The sequence below is a fragment of the Acinonyx jubatus genome, chromosome B4, assembly GCF_027475565.1.
Source record: "Acinonyx jubatus isolate Ajub_Pintada_27869175 chromosome B4, VMU_Ajub_asm_v1.0, whole genome shotgun sequence".
Classification (NCBI taxonomy): domain Eukaryota; kingdom Metazoa; phylum Chordata; class Mammalia; order Carnivora; family Felidae; genus Acinonyx; species Acinonyx jubatus.
The window spans coordinates 12,175,912-12,192,698 of record NC_069387.1 but is presented as its reverse complement, the minus strand read 5'-3'; the positions used below and the strand labels follow the sequence as shown (position 1 = coordinate 12,192,698).

The 16,787-nt window shown below is 48.2% G+C and overlaps 1 long non-coding RNA gene across 4 annotated transcripts; it reads right to left on the bottom strand.

Annotated features, from left to right (window-relative positions):
• Nucleotides 1-1,515: 1,515 nt before the first annotated feature.
• LOC106971009 (uncharacterized) lies at nucleotides 1,516-14,973 on the bottom strand. 4 transcript variants are annotated; one of them, XR_008299918.1, is made up of 5 exons: nucleotides 12,379-14,081; nucleotides 11,453-11,747; nucleotides 7,018-7,125; nucleotides 3,684-3,814; nucleotides 1,516-2,787 (listed from the first exon to the last, which is right to left on the bottom strand). It is a non-coding gene; the product is annotated as an uncharacterized LOC106971009 (long non-coding RNA). The 4 variants fall into 4 exon arrangements; XR_008299919.1 differs by lacking the exons at nucleotides 11,453-11,747; nucleotides 12,379-14,081 and adding an exon at nucleotides 14,106-14,973; XR_008299916.1 differs by lacking the exon at nucleotides 11,453-11,747 and having other exon boundaries at nucleotides 12,379-14,027.
• Between the last annotated feature and the right edge of the window lie 1,814 nt (nucleotides 14,974-16,787).

Below are 16,787 nucleotides of genomic sequence, written 5' to 3'. Positions count from 1 at the left end.
AACCCACGAACCGTGAGATCATGACCTGAACTGAAGTCGGATGCCCAACAGATTGAGCCGCTCAGGTGCCCCCCATTTTATTTTTTATGTATATTTGCATAAGTCTGATGGATCTACACCAAAATATTTGCAGTGATTATCTCTGGATGCTGCAATTTTCGTTACCTTCTGACACATTAAGCATTCATCAGGTTTTTTTCCCAGATAAAATTCATATACCATAGGGGTGCCTGGGTGGCTCGGTTGGTTGAACATCTGACTTTGGCTCGGGTCATGATCTTGCGGTCTGTGAGTTTGAGCCCCGTGTCGGGCTCTCTGCTGACAGCTCAGAGCCTGGAGCCTGCTTCCCATTCTGTGTTTCCCTCTCTCTCTCTCTCTGCACCTCCCCTGCTTGCATTCTCTCTCTCTCAAAAATAAATAAACATTAACAAAAATTCATATACTATAAAACTAACCATTTTAAAGTGTACAATTCAGTGAGTGTTAGTATATTCACGAAGTCATACAACCATCACTACCTAATTCCAGAAAATGTTCGTCACTCCAAAAAGACACTCTGTACCCATTAGCAGTCACACCCGTTACTGCTCCCTGACCCAACCTAGGTAACCACTAATACCTCTGTTTCCACGCATTTGCCTGTTCTGGATATTTCAAATAAACGGAGTCATCCATGGTGACTAGACTTATTGGGGTAGTCATTTCAGAACATACGCAAAGAGTGTGTCACTCACTACGTTATACACCTGAAATGAACAACATTGCATAAAAAATCAGAAAAGGGCACCTGGCTGGCTCAGTCAGAAGAGCATACGGCTCTTGATCTCTGGGTCGTGAGTCTGAGCCCCGCACTGGGTGCAGAGATAACTTAAAAAACAAATGCCTTTTTAAAAAGAAGAGAAAAATGCAATTTGTAAGTGATAAATGCTTTTCAATCTTTTTTTTTTTTAATGGAATTATCCAAGAGGTAGCTTTTGTGACACGTGGCTTCTTTCACTTGGTATCGTGTTTTGATGGTTTATCCACACTGTAGCGTGTGTCAGTGTTATCATTGCTGCTTTTTGCCAAATAACATTCCATTGCATGGCCGTACCACATTTTGTTTCTCCTTTCATTAGCCAATGGTGATACCTCAGCCGTTTCCGTCTTTTGGCTGCCGTGACTAAGTCGGCAACGGACACCGGTATACACGTCTTGTACAGATGCGTGTTGTTAATTCCCTGGGTGTATATCAATCAGGAGTGGAGCTGCTGGGCCAGATAGTAACTCCGCGTTTAACTTTCAAGCAACCACCAGTTTTCCAAGGGGTCCACACCCTTTAACCTCCCCGCCAGCAACACACGAGGGCTCTGGCTTCCCCACAGGCTTGCTAACCCGTGTTAACACCCCTCCCTAGAACTGACACGGCACGGGTGTTAAGGAGGCCCGAGACCTGCTTTTATTTTTTTTTCCAACACACTTAATCCTTTTTGTAACTTTTCTGCAGATGAAATATAAATAAGAGATTCTCTGTAATAACAAGGATACAAAAGCTGACATTTATTAGATTCTTAACTCTGGACGGGCTCCTGTAGTACTGTGTGTTTTATTGCTTTGAATATTTGCAGAAAACCCTGAGTTTCCAACCTACTGTAGAGATGCAGACGAGGTACAGAAGTTACCTGATGAGCATTATTACAACACTGCCCCAAAGCCAAAATTCTTAATCATCCACGGTGACATCCAAGACCCCGCCTCTCCTTGGGGCGCCTGGGGGGCTCTGTCAGTTGAGCGTCTGACTCCTGGTTTCGGCTCAGGTCATGATCTCATGGTTCGTGAGTTCGAGCCCTGCATCGGGTTCTGTGCTGATGGTGTGGAGCCTGCTTGGGATTCTCTCTCTGCCTGTCTCTCTGCCCCTCCCCTGCTCATTCTCTCTCTCAAAAAATAAAAAATAATAATTTGTAAATCCGCCTCTCCCTTCTGCTGAATTGTTCTGGCTGTTCACCCAAAGAACAGTTTCAATAAGCCACCGTGTGTCATCCATATATTTTCCCACTGGAAAAAAAAAAAAATCTTTCTTGAGATGGTTTTTCACAAGTCAGCCAGGTACAATTTATCATACTCTGAATGCTAACAAATTCTGGGGATGCAAAACCTATAGCATACATATAAATAATTTGACTCAGCAGTGTAAACATTAATTCAATGCTTTTTTTTTTTTTTTTAAATGAACAACCTAGTTTCTCTGAGTTGTTGTGATACTTCTCTCCTTCTGGGTTTTTTATTAGCTCACTGGTGCCAATAGAAATGGGTTCGAAAACTGATTAGCCCCGAGGAAGATTCTGTAATCAAATAAATCTGAAGTAAGGCATGCTTTCAATTTTGTTTAGAGGGGAGATATTTTTCCCCACTATGCTTTGTTTCCCAAAGAAAGCTTCGTATCTTTTGTGTTCGAAAACACGTCCGCTTCTGTGATTTCAAAGGACGGGAGAACAAATTCTGTTTGTAACTGGCCAATTTCAGCTCCTGAGAAAGACTGTGGAGGAAGTGTATGTGAATAAGATCTGAATAGAGCATATTATTAGATCTCAAAGAGAATCAATAGAATCTAATGTAGTTTTCCTTGCATTGCATCAATAAAGCAAGGTTGTTAGGAAGGCATTACAATCTTGTCTTCTCTCCTTGGTTTGAAAGCTTGTCTTTTCTGTTGTGGTGGTTGATTTGCCCCCGGGTCGTCTGTCCCGAGGAATAATTTGTTTGGTTTTGTAATGCATCATCGCTGCCAGCGTCACTGAAGGCTCAGAACACCTAGGGAGATAAATAGATGTTATTTTTATTATCTGTGCTTTATAAATACATTTTAACTTGGAAAGATTACACGGTCGAAGTCCCACATTCAGCTGCGTCAGAAGGCCGCACCACAAGAGTTCTACGCTGAGCCTTAATCTGCTTACAATCAGGCTGAACCTGGGGGGATCGCAGGCTCACCCCCCATTTCACTGCAGGTGAAATTTCTTTCCTCACGGCTGTGGCGGCTAGAAATCTGCAATCAAGGTGTGGGCAGAGCCGGTTCCTTCTGAGGCCAGGAGGGAAGGGTCGGTGGGGAAGGAAAATTCTGTTGTTTACACCACTCATCCTGTGGGGTCTTGTAAGGGCCTCCCCAGCAAACGACCACGACTGCAGGGCTGTCGCCGCCACGTTACTGATGATGAATCAGAGACCCCTGGTCTCCTGACAGCCCAGTGCCCCAGGGTTGTGCCTGCGAGGCTTACGGTGCTACAGCCCAGAGAGCACAGACATCCCAGCTGTCTGGTGCTCCCGAGCCCCATGCTGAGCTTGGACACCATGGAGGAACAGAGGGAACCCGTGTCCCTCTCCTCTTTGGTCAGCAAATCTTAATGAAAGACTTGACACTTGGTCAACTGGTCGGAGGCTGAGGTGAGCTTTCTCTCTCCAGCGGCCTTGCCAGGAGAGTTTCTCCTGGGAAACCTTCACTCGTGTTCAGATTCCCAGCCCCTCTGTTCTGACATCCAGTGCTTTTGGGAAAGAGGGCCCCTTGGCTCTCGTAAAGCAGTCTGCTCTGTCCCCTTGGGAGGAGTCCCGCCTCTTCACTGGGATCCGATCTCGGGTCTCTGTCTCTGGAAGTGGCAGAGTCTCACTGACGTGGGGGCTGACAGACTATCCCACGGGGCTCCCGACGGTACCATTCAAAGGGCGGTCTGTGCAGGAGGCCCCGACAGGCTGGGTTACTGCTCCCCAAGATGAATACAGAAGGTGACAGTGAGCGTTCAGCAGCATCCACACCAACTCAACAGCAATGCTCTGTCAGTGGGATCTAATAAAAACAAAAAAAGAAAGAAATGAGCTTGTATTTCGTGTCTTTTTTATACAATAATTTCATTTTTCTCACCACACATCATCCCCTATTGCGAATAAGAAAACTTCACCACAGATAGTTTAAGAAGCTCAGCCCAGAGGTCTGCGTAAGCGACTGAGGAGGCATAAAGGTAATGGTGAGGCACAGAGAGCAGTTAAAGACTGAAGCCCTGACCTTCAACTTGATGGTACTTGGAGGTGGGGCCTTTGGGAGGGAATCAGGTTTAGATGAGGTCATGAGGGTGGGGCACCCACGATGGGATTAGTGTCCCTGTCAAAGGAAAAGCCACCAGATCTCTCGCTCTCTCTGCCAAGTGAGGACACAGTAAGGTGTCTGTCTGCCAGCCAGGAAAACTCTCACCAGGAACTGCACGGGCCAGCACCTTGACTGATCTGAGACTCCCGGCCTCCACAACTGTGAGAAGGAAGTAGCTTCTTCTGTCACAGTGTGTGTTGTGACAGCCCCAACTGACCGAGACCCAGGCTCTGCTACTGACAGCCCAAGTCGCTGTGGCTCAGGCCGGCTCCTGCTGTCTGGGGCCACCTCCAGCGGTAGCGTGTCTTCTCTCGGGTCTTTATCAGAAATGGCCTGGGTCCCCAGGCCACGTCCGAAGGACACAGCCCTGCCCATACAGGTGCTGTGTGTGAAGGCAGGTCCCAGGGCACATCACACCCCAGTCCCTTCCTACTGCCTGATGGGGAGGCCACACCTCACCCTCATGCCCCCTCGTGTGAGGCCACCCGACAGATTTCTGTCTCCAGAAGGAAGGGCTGGCGGCTCAGGATCTCATAAAGCTGGTCCCACCGCAAGGCGAGGCTTCCTCCAGGAAGCTCATCGCCTCCTTCCTTGGCAACTAAAAGCTTCCTTTAAGCTCCATACTGCAATAGTTTCCTCCTCTTCGACAGAAATGGTAAGTTCCATTCTTCTACATTTGTAAAAAAAACTTGTATCAAGAAAAAGGCGATCTTGATATAATGCAATCTGCACAAGACTTATTTTTCTTGTTTTAGAAAAAAAGGTGCAGATGTTTTAACGTTGATGAACAGCCATCCCAACCTTTCACAACAGGCCTGAGCCTGCAGCTTTAGTCATTCGTTTCTCAATTATCTTGGGAGAAGTAGGTCAGGGAAGAAAGCAGGCCCAGGAGGCCGGGGGGGTGCAGGAAAGAAAGACAGGAGATGGCCCTGCCACGAACTGAAGTGACCCTGGGCAGGTGCATGCACCCCACAAGGGCTGGGAGCGCTGTGACCCCATACTTCTGGATGCAGTTGCTTTCGACAGCGCCCCCGCCCTGTCCTTTAGGTGGCCAGACGAGCAACCACGCGGCCTGGACCGAGCCTCCCCTGCGCCCCCTTCACTCTCCGGGCCGGCCTGGTGGGACGAAAGCAGCCAGAAGATAAGCCGCAGAGAGAAAGGCAGGGGAGCAGTGGCTTCGGGCCCCTGCGGTTGTCTCAACAGGGTCTCTGTAGCGGGTCAGTGCACACAGCTGACACCCCGACCACTCCTCCTTCCTGCCCAGCAAGTAACTGTGTCAGCCTCCTGCTCCTCCCACCCTTCTTCCTTCCTGCCCTGTGCTGGCTCCTGCTGCCTCGGTCCCCTCCCCTGCATGCCTGCACACTCCCCTGCCTCAGGCCTCCCCCCCCACCCCGTTCTCCTGCCACCCGCCCCCGATCCCGTGACAAAGCCTCGATATTTCCACAGCATTCACAGTGGACAGAGCATGTTCATCCGATCCTAACAGATTCACTGGCTTCTGAACAAAAGTCACCAGATCTGGGGTGCTGTGATTCCTACCCCCGCCTCCCCTACCTGCCCGGTGCCGCTGTAAGCAGAAAGCCTGCCCGCGGACAGTGGCTGGGGATGTCAGGACTTGATGTGCACACATTACCTCCTGTGAGCCCGGAAAACCCTGTGAGGCAGGTGGTAGTTCCTTTTTTTTTTTTTTTTAATTTGAGAGAGAAAGTGGGAGAGAGGAACAGAGGGATGGAGAGAGAGAGAGAGAGAAACAGAGAGAGGGAGGGAGAATCCCAAGCAGACTCCATGCTCAGTACAGGAGCCCGACACAGGGCTCAATCCCCCGACCCTGGAATCACGACCTGAGCTGAAACCAAGAGTTGGACGAGCAACCGATTGAGCCACCCAGGCGCCCCTATAGCTCCTTTTTCATAAACATGAAAAGTGAGGCTCACTTAGGTACCTGGAGGCACAGTGGGTGCCCTGGTGTGGCAACTGGTCTTGAAAAGAAACTTGGTCACGTGCTGACTCCGGGGCGGTGCAGAGCCGGTAAAAGGCAGAGGTGGGCTCAGCCGTGCCCCCGTGCCACGCTAAAGCCCCTCTCCTCCACTAGGCACCCCTGCTCTGGCCTGTGCCCTTCCCCTGCAGTGGTGTGGGCTCGAGGATGCCCAAGCAGTTAGGGGACCTGGAATCTCGTCGGGGGGGGGGGGGGGCAGACTCAGAGCCTCTGCAATGGCCCAGTGGAAGGGGAGCGGACAGACCACGAGGACCAGCTCTCCACGCGGAAAGCGCATCGGACGCGGCTGCTGGGTGCCTGGGGTGCTTCTGCCCCTGGGAACTGTGGGGGCTGTTAGTTTGGACTGGGTTGGGTTAGGCCAGTAATTTGGGTCTGGATGCTTGGCGGGGTCAAGGACGCTGGAGGTCAGCCCTGCCCCAAATGCCAACAGGGTCCCGTGAAGAATCACCGAGCCCCTTCAGCTGGCTGCTTCTTTCGCATTCGCTCCCTCACTGCTGTCTTGACACTGGCCCGGAGGACAATACCCAGTGCTTCTGGGGTCCACTGGCTGCTTTTAGGCTGCGGGAAGAGCAGGGCATTCAGAAACCCGTGACCGGGCCTCTCTGTGCTCGGGGCTTTTAATCTCCTTAATTGAAATTGATTGGTCTCTTGGGAGGTAGCTCTGCATTGGCCCTGAGCTTCAGCATGTGATCAACTTTTGCTTCTTTCTTTTAAAGACCAGTTGACACACCAGGGCATCTAATCTTATCCCAGAATCCCGGGCCCCTTTCCAGACGAGGAGCAAAACCAGAAACAAGCACACTTACAAAAACAGCTCAGGAAATAAAGGCGCCTGATAAAAATAAGGGGAGAATATTCTTGTCCCATTGTGGCTGAGCGTTATACAAAAGGCCAGTCAAAACCCCATTACCAAGGAAAGATGTCATCACACGGGGAAGGAGCCATGGCGGGCGGGGGCGGCTTGCCTTCTGAAGCTCACGAGATAAACAGGCCGGGCTGGAGCGCATCTAAGAACCAGCTGCAAAATAGATAAATGGGAAGAAAAGGGAAAGCCCTTCTTAAGTTAAAAGAAAACCAAGCATTGAGAGAATTGTTTGAGCATCCAGACTTGCATTCATCCCGACGTGCAACAGTCACCCCAAAGTGGCTGGGGCTGGTTTACAAACTGGTTTGGCAGGTCATAGCTCTTGGCGAAGCCTTTGATAGGGCCCCTTACTGACCAGGCTGATCGCATAGCCTGGAAATATCCCCCTGGGGGCTCTCCTGTGCCTCCTGTGGGTCATTTCGCCAACTGGACGCTAGGCTTGAAAGAGGCCGTGCTGAGGAGGCTCGGGCCACTCCGTGGCTCGCAAGCCCTCGGCTCTGTCCCTGCAAGAGCCGCATGGAGTGGCAGCAGACACAAGAAGTACCTCAGAGGCAAGGGAACCCAGCAGTGACAAGCAATCATTACAAGTACCAAACTCATGCTAAGAACACCTTGCTGCCTGGCCTTGTAAAGATAAGGTTTAAGGGGATCAGGAGATGTTAGCCCAAAACATACTACCTTGGCAGAAGGATTATTTTAAGCTGAAGGCATCTGAGACTCAACAAAATGCAGGAAGAATTCTCTTCCCTCCTCTTTTCCGCCTAAAAGCAGGACATCAACTTCCCTTTGTGAAAGTGTCTCCATCTCCCACACTAGGAAGAAAGTGACTCTTGCCACCAAGACAGTCCTCACTGAGATGAGTCTGTGTAAACAGACCTTACTAAAAAAAACCTTCATCTTCCCATACGTAGCCTAGTCATTTCATAGCATGTGGTTCCTCAAAGCACAAACCTCCTTTCCTTTGAAAGAGATGGCGTACAAGCCCCCAAGTCAAGTCTAATGACCCGAGTTTCACTTCTTTTTCTGCGAGCTCCTGTCCAAGTAAGATATTAATACAATTTGTATTCCTTTTCTCCTGTTTGTCTGTTTTTTGTTGGCCACATTTGCAGGCCTCCAGGCACTGAACCTAAGAGGGTAGAAGCAAAGTTTTTCCTCCCCGACAATGTCAAGACATCCCGATTTAAAAAGCAGAGATCTAGCTTGTTTGCTGGAGAAGCTCCATTTTCAAATAAATTCAAGTTGGAAGTGGCCCTTTGTCTCCCCTTTCCCTAGGTGCAGGAATGGGACTTAAGGATCAAGGAGGGGTGAGCTCTATAAAAATGAAAGCCGAGTCTGTCCCGGTCGTCACGGAACTAGTGTCTATGGGTGCCGCCTACCACATAGCAGGCACTCAACCCATCAGTGGAAGAATGGATACTGGCTGAAATTTCCAAAAATGGGATTGGAGCAAATGCATAGTGTGGAAGGTAAAACTATAGTTTATTGAATATGGGCTCCCACATTCAATAGAAGAATTGGCAATAGGAGAGGTCACTTCTTGGCAGTCGTGACGGTGTCTTCGAGTGGGGCAGGTGAAGTCAGGATATTCCCCGTTTAAGGTGAGCGTTTCAGTGTCCAGTGGATTAGGATTGAATAAGGCTCACGACAGAAAAGTTCAGGATCGTGGGCACGGCAAGGTGTGTTCACAGTCATTCACTGCTATCTTTCGAAGCGAAGCCGGTTTAAGCGGGTTTGGGGAAGTTCCTCAAGCAATAGTTGGTTGCAACTTTTATCTTCCTGGGCGAGCGTTTCTAGAACAGTAAAATGATATTGGCGAAGACAGTGGAATCAAGTCTTTAGTGAAGACTGCACAGTAGTGTACGTCGTAGCCACGTTGATGTAGATGTAAGCAAACTATGTGGGAGCTGGTCTCAGTCCTCAAGCTGAAGACGTAGATAAACCATCCTCCTTCCATAGTATGACATAAACAGACAAGTAAGCCCTGTTTGTTCAGAGGCTCTGAGATAGGTGTGGTGGCTAATTTCTGGCTATCGAGGGCTGACCCACCCAAGGGAGAGGTAATTCGCGTGTGTCTTCGACCTTGATATCCGCTGAAATAGCCCTGAGAGAGGACCAGCTACAGGACTGGAAGAGCCCAGTGTGAAACGCAAATGCAGGGCCCCTTGTTCAGAAACGACGAATGTCAAAGAGTTTGACAGCTCCTCACAAAGCTAAATGTAGAATTCCCACATGACCCAGCAATACTACCCAAAGAACTGAAAATGGGGACTCGAACACGTATCTGCACACCCACACTCAAGGCAGCATTATTCGCAAAAGCCGAAGAGTGGAAACAAGCCAAGTGTCCATCAAGAGAGGAACGGATCAACAAAACGTGGTGTGCATACATACAATGGAATATGACTCATCCATAAATAGGAATAAAGTTCGGGGTGCCAGTCAGTTAAGTGTGCAACTCTTGATTTCGGCTCAGATCAGGATCTCACAGTTTGAGAGTTTGAGAACTGAGTCAGGCTCTGTGCGGACAGCATGGAGTCTGCTTGAGATTCCCACCCCCACCCCCGCCTCTCCCCCCCCCCAGCCCCTCTCCCTCTCTCAAAAATAAATAATTTTTTTTAAAAAGGAGTAAAGTTTTGACACAGACTACAACATGGATGAACCCTTAAAACATTATATTAAGAGAAATAACCTGACACAAAAGAACAAATATTGTCTGATTCCACTTACATGAAATATCCAGAACAGGCAAATTCACAGAGACAGAAATCACATGAGAGGTAATCAGGGGCTGAAGGGAGAGGGGAATGAAGGGTTATTACTTAATGGTTTTAGAGTTTATCTGGGTGAAGAAAAACCTTTGGAAATAGATAGTGGGGGTAGTTGCACAATATTGTGAATGTAATTAATGCCACTGGATTGCACACTTTAAAATAGCCAATGTGTGCACACACACACACACACACACACACACACACAGGAATATTACTCAGCCATGAGAAAGAACAAAATCCTGACATTTGCAACATGGATGGATCTAGAAAGTATGATGCTGAGACACCTGGGTGACTCAGTGACTTAGGTGTCCGACTTCAGATCAGGTTATGATATCACAGTTCATGGGTTCAAGCCCCGTGTTGGACTCTGTGTGATAGCTCGGAGCCTGGAGCCTGGTTCAGATTCTGTGCCTCCCTCTCTCTCTCTGCCCCTCCCCTGCTCACGCTCTCTCTCTCTTAAAAATAAACATTAAAAAAAAAAAAAAGGAAGAGGATATGATGCTAAGTTAAATAAGTCAGTCAGAGAAAGACAAATACCATATGATTTCACTCATATGTGGAATTTAAGCAACAAAACAAATGGGGGCGCCTGCGTGGCTCAGTCTGTTAAGCGTGGACTCTTGATTTCAACTCAGGTCATGGTCTCATAGTTGTGAGATCGAGCCCTGCATCAGGCTCTGCACAGTGTGGGATTCTCTCTCTCTCTGCTGCTCCCCTGCTTGCACTCCCTCTCAAAATAAATAAACATATAAAAAAAAGACACAAAGAAAAAACGACACAAACAAATAGCACACCTATTAAATATAGAGAACAGACTGGTGGTTACCAGTGGAGATACATGTGGTGGGGGGGGGGGGGGGATGGGTGAAACAGATGAAGGGGATTAAGAGTACACTTTCCACGATGAGCACCGGGTAGTGTATGGAAGTGTTGAATCACTATATTGCACACCTGAAACTAACATAACACAGTATGTTAACTCTACTGGAATTTTTTTAAATGGCAAATTTTATGGTACGTTTCATTTTTAATTACGGCATAATGCTATGTTATATACATTTTACAAGAGAAAATTTATTGGGGCACCTGGCTGGCTCAGTTGGAGGAACATGCAAGTCTTGATCTTGGGCTGGTTGAGTTCAAGCCCCAAGTTGGGTGTAGAGATAACGTAAAAATTAAATCTTAAAACAAAACTGATTAAATGAGAAAAATTAAGAAATTCAACAAGGCAGCAACAGAGCATTAATCAAGGGCAGGACCCCTCCGTGCACGGGGTTGTGTGAAGCCAGGCCTGCTTGCGACGACAGAGACCGTCCAGTTTAGGTGGCGTGCCCCATTCTAGAGACCAGGAGTGCTACATCTGGGTCACAGAAGACTTGCTGAAACTGCCCGCTGTCCAGAATCCACTCAGTGTTCAACACGGCTGGTAAAAATCGAGAGCCCTCCTTTCCCCACTGCTACCCGTGCTCTCCCTGGCCTTCTAAAGGTTAAGTACAAGATCTAGGTTCAAAGCTCAGGAGACTTTGCAATGTCAGCCCCGGAGGTGACAATGTTTATGGGATGTTTTTCTCCCCATCAGTTGCGTTACTTTAACCAGCTGGTACTGTTTGCGGGGCAGACATATGTAGCCGGGGGGGCAGAGGGAGCAGGAATCTGAGTCCCTTGGCTGATAATTAGGGGAGCAGTCAGTACCCACACTTCCTCACCTGGCATTCACTGAGCACGCTCCCTCCCATTTCTTCTGTTCTTCCCTTACTACAAACTGTCTCCCTTACCTCTCTGGGACTTCCTTTCACTCCCTAGTGTGCTTGGCGACTGGTAGGTGGGGCTTACTGGAGTCCTCAAGCAGGGCACAGAGGGGATGGAGATGGGAGGTTACAGACCAACCCATGTAGCCAAGAAGGATCTCGGGCCTTGTTGTCCAATCCAATCCGAGGCTACAAACCGCATACGTGAGCGGCGACAGAAAGGTGAGCCAGGCGTGGCTCTGCCCCAAGAAACCTAATGAAAGACAGATGGCTCACCACCTTTGCCACACATGCCTTAGATATCGAGCCCTTGATCTGGGGTTTACTGAGCAGAAAGAACGCCCTTCTTTTGAGCCAAGCCAAACATGGGCACTCACAAGGTGAGCTTCCTGAGCCCTGAAGCCATCTCTTGTAATACCTGCTCACTGGTGGCCTTAAGCTCTTCTGCCTCTGAGTGGCCACTCGCCAGGAGGGTGGGGACTCTGCCTCCTGGTGAGGACAGGCCCCAAACAAGACATTTCACATTCAAGTCATAAATAGTTGTTGGCTCTGACCCTGCCTGCCACTGTAGGATAACCCAGCCACCACAAAGGCCTCTCATCCTTTCTGGGACATCTCGTGGGTATCTGTGTGTCCTCTCACAGCCAGATGGCATGCACTACCTTCTCCAACCCGAACTCTGCTTCCCTATAAGGATAGGTGCTACCCCAACCTCTGAAGGCCTGAAGGCCCCAGCAAGGTGCCTCACCCTAGTCCTGTCTCCTGGCCACATGTCTACAGGCAAGCAGGAGCTGCTTTGTAACACCCAGGACATTGACACGGCCCACCTGTCTCTCTTCGCATTCTCCCTCAAGAAGAGAGAGCCCGATATCATCATCACCTACCCGCGTCAGTGCTGGGCCGCCGTGTGGGTTTCCAAGCACCCTAAATTCTCCGAGGAGTGTCCAGGAGGATGATGTGAGGCCCTGCTGTGCTGAAAATTGCCCTTCAGGGTTGGTGCTAGGCCTAGGACCCGCCCCACCAGCCCCACAGGCAGATCCACATGAGGCCTGAATCCTGGAGACTTTGGAGTTTGGTCTGCAGTTCTTGACATAGAGTGTAGGGTCAGGAGTGTCACAGCAGGGGAAGAGCAATACATTTCAAGTCTCCCTTGCCTTCTCCTCTGAGAGAATACCGAAGTTTTAGCATCAGAGGGATGAACCTGGTTTGGGAGATTAGAGCATAAAACTACACAATGTTCTAGTACCTTCATTGGGGGTTTTAGAGCCAAACCGCTATTCTCTCCATCATATATTGAACAGACCTGCTTTTTCTAATATTTGTTTTTAAATCAAAAGACACTAACTGCCTTTGGAAAACGTTCTGAAACAGCCCCTCCAATAGAGGGGGACCTCCACCGCCATACCCTGCTTTCACAACCCCAGCACTACCATTCACAAGAGCCTTCCTTTACAAAAAACGTACCCTTAATAAATAGTAAGAGTTAACATTTACTGAACATGTTCTATGTGCCAGGCATGGTCACGTGATCTCATCTGATCCTTACAACAACCCTAATAGAGAAGTATTATTATTATCTCCTCCACTTTACAAATGAGGTATGTGTTCAGGGATATTAAGCGACTTCCCCAATTATCACAGAGCTTGTTTGTCGAGGGGCCAAGATGTTTATTTCTCTACATGCTGTCAGGGTCCACACCCCAGTTGTAATCAGAGGAACCATTTGGCAGGCTACAAACATGGTAACAATGACAGCCAATATCTAAGTATCTATTACCTGCCAGATTCTTTATATATTCTCTTTCATTTCACCACTTGGCATGATACGTATTTATCCCCATTTTACAGATGAGGATCTTGTGGCTCAGAGACTGAGCAATATTGTGACCCTCTGGGGGAGTCACTGACAACCTGGGCTCTGGAGTCCCACTGCCGGGCTCTATTCTTTAACTCCCCCTACTTACTAGCTGTGTGACCTCAGGCAAGTTTTGTTTTTTTTTTAAAGTAGGCTCCATGCCCGGTATGGGTTCAAACTCATGTCCCTGAGATCAAGACCTGAGCTGAGATCAAGAGTCAGGTGCTGACCCAACCGAGCCACCCAGGCACCCCTGACCTCAGTCGAGTTATCTGATCTCTCTAAACCCTCATTTTGCCATCTGTACAATAAAACATCGGTAGTACTTATAGGATTACTACAAGCTAGTACACGTCAACTGTCCTCACTACATAGTCAGAAGTCAGCAAAGGCGATCTACTATTACTCCAAAGCCCATAGTTTTGTTTTGTCTTTTTTCCCACTAGACCGTTCTGTCTCCCAATTTGACTGAGAGATAGGAACACATCACGCATTAAAATAAACAAGATTCTTGGGGTGCCTGGGTGGCTCAGATAGTTAAGGGTCCAACTATTGATTTCAGCTCAGGTCAAGATCTCAGGGTCATGAGATAAAGCCCCAAATTGGGCTCGCTCTCTCTCTGCCCCTCCCCTGCTCGCACTCATGGGAGCACTCTCGCTCAAAATAAATAAACATTTAAAAAGAATAAACAAGATTCTTTTACAGCAGAGATGCAAAATGCTTAGATCAAGGAAGAGAACAAAGACCCAAACACACCTATTTGACAGCTCTCCCCGAATATTCTCAGAGCAGTGGAGCCAATGAAATGAAGGCCCAGGAAAAGCAAGGCTCATTTAAACCTCTCCTTTTTCCACCTCATCTTCTTCCTTTCCTTCCTCACCAGGTTCTGAAGGGTAAATTCATCTTTTTTGGTCTTGGAAGGGCAAATTTGCTATAAATACCCACACTCATTGCAGCTTTATAGGTTAGTTCCTTGTTTGGTATAGGGAGAAGGGTCTAGAAGTCAAAGTCTGAAGATATGGAGATTTCTCACCCAGCTTTCATCTACGTGACCAGGCACAAGTGCGCTAATCCCGGAGTTTCAATTTCATCACCTGTGAAGAATAATAAATGTAAGGATCAAATTAATAATGTGTGTGAAGATGTAAGATGTATTCCAAACTGTAAATCCCTCTGCATGGGACAAATTGTGTGCTTTTCACCAGCTGACAGGACTCTTGGGTCTTGGCTTTTCCAGCGATCACACTCAGGAGAGATGACTGCAAGCTTCCTGAACCTATTCGCTAAAAAGCTATCCAGAATGCAGCCTTCCTTGGGGCAGGCTGGGGTTAGGGGAAGGCGGCAGTGAGACGCTCCCTGCTGACTAAGTGTTTAGCAGCAGCAGAGTGTGGGAAGGAGAGAACTAAATGGGGCATCGCAGAGGATGGGGGTGGGGGGAAGAACCCTACTAAATAATTCGTTTAGAACAGGGGCACCTGGATGGTTCAGGTCATCGCGCGTTTAGTGAATTCCAGCCCCATGTCGGGGCTGTACTGACAGCTCAGAACCTGGACCCTGCTTGGGATTCTGTGTCTCCCTCTATCCGTTCCTTCCGAGCGCGCGCGCGCTCTCTCTCTCTCTCTCTCTCTCTCTCTCTCTCTCAAAAAAAATAAATAAAAACAACCTCAAAACACAGCCCAGTGTGCTCTGGGGTTACATTCCAGAACAAGTTGGGTACCACACTGAGTCTGAAACAAACTTCTCAGGCTTAGGAACTAGATCCTACTTTGGGGAGACTGGAGAGCTCGTTGACAATGGATTCAGTGACAACATTTGTTTTTTGACACATTATCTCCGATCTTAGGTGAAGGGTGAGGGCCAAAGACACATATGGCTGTGAAAATGCCCCAATAAGCCTCCTCCGGAGCTGCAAGCAGGGGCTTCGGAGCAGAAAAACCTGGCACTTAGCACCTCCTCCCGGGAGCCACAGCCTCAGCCAACAGAGCTACCGCCAATGGCGGATCAGCCGGGTTGTTTGGGCTCTCGGTTCACACCGCGTGCCTACACGGCAGTGGAGCCGTGGGCGGAGAAGCTTGTATGCGAGAGCCGCTCTTGCCGCCACGGCCGGAGGGACAGTGCTGGCAGGACAGGCCCAAGGACGCAAAAGAGGATAGGACGACCCAGGGGGGAGCAGAAAGAGGACGCGATGCTCCAGGACCCCGAAAGGGTCAACCTCAGGCCCGCTTGCGGCCGCGCGTTCCGCCACCGGCGTCTTTGCGACGAGCATCTTCGCAGCCGGCTCGGCCGTAAAGCAAACGTGCCGTAAAAGACAGAGTCACCGAAAATCGGACGGGTCTTTCGTTCAAAAGAACTTCGTGAAACATGAACCTGTGTAACAAAATTAAGAAGACTTCATTGCAAAATACAAAATATTTGAACACATTTAAGATATGTGTAGATTCACGCTAATCCTGGGCAAATAACGGATTTTATTTTGTGGACTGTACCTAAGCACTTGCCTTCGAAGTCTTCCCTTCAAACTATTATATTTGGGTTTTTTTGTTTGTTTTCTTATCTTTTTTCTCTTTTCGTTTTCTTTCTCTCCTTCCTTCTTTTCTTGTTTGCTTTCTTCTCTCTCTCTCTCTTGGGTTTTGTTTTGTTTTTTGTTTTTTGGTTTTTTTTTTTGGTATGTTGATTGGTTTCCCAGTTTGTCGGCACACTGTTTTCTTCTTTTGCTAAAATGTCTTTCTTCATTAAGAGCAGTATCGGTTTCCAAATACTAGAATGCATGTTTGTACCTGAGCTTTGGATTGCATTGTGAAAGCCTCTACGCTGGTGTTTGTTCTCAGCATATTGTCACACGTCCACTGATAACTGGTCCAAAGTTCTATGGGAAATGTGGGTTCAAAACTTCACAGCACTGTACAGACCCTTATGAGGGCTAAGATTTACATACCATAAAAACGGGAGTACTGCGTCAATGAAGAAATAAAACCAGTTGATGAAACCAACAAACTATAAAACCAGGTTTTTTTTTTTGTCTTTTACAGAAAAAGTGACTTACAGTCAATTAGTTATACAGCAAAAATGTTTGCAACAAAGATCCTTATGAGGAAACTACCTAGAACCACCAAAGGCCTCCCACACCATACCTTTCCACAAAGTCACCATCATGCTCCTCTCAAAAACTCAGGAACACAAAACAGTCCATGAAAATGGTCACCAACCCAGCTGTCAGACTGGTTAAGTACATTAGACTCTGCACCTGGAACACTGATCTACTCTCCCTCTGGAAGGCACCGAAGAGGAAAAGGAAGCCTGTACAATCCCTTAAGTTACACGTCAGCCAGTCATACAGAGCAAACACACTCCTGGCCTGAATCTTAAAGGCAAAACGAAGCGCGCAATTCTTACCAGCCTATCCGTGTAAATGGCCACTAGCAAGCCAAAGTTTTCAGG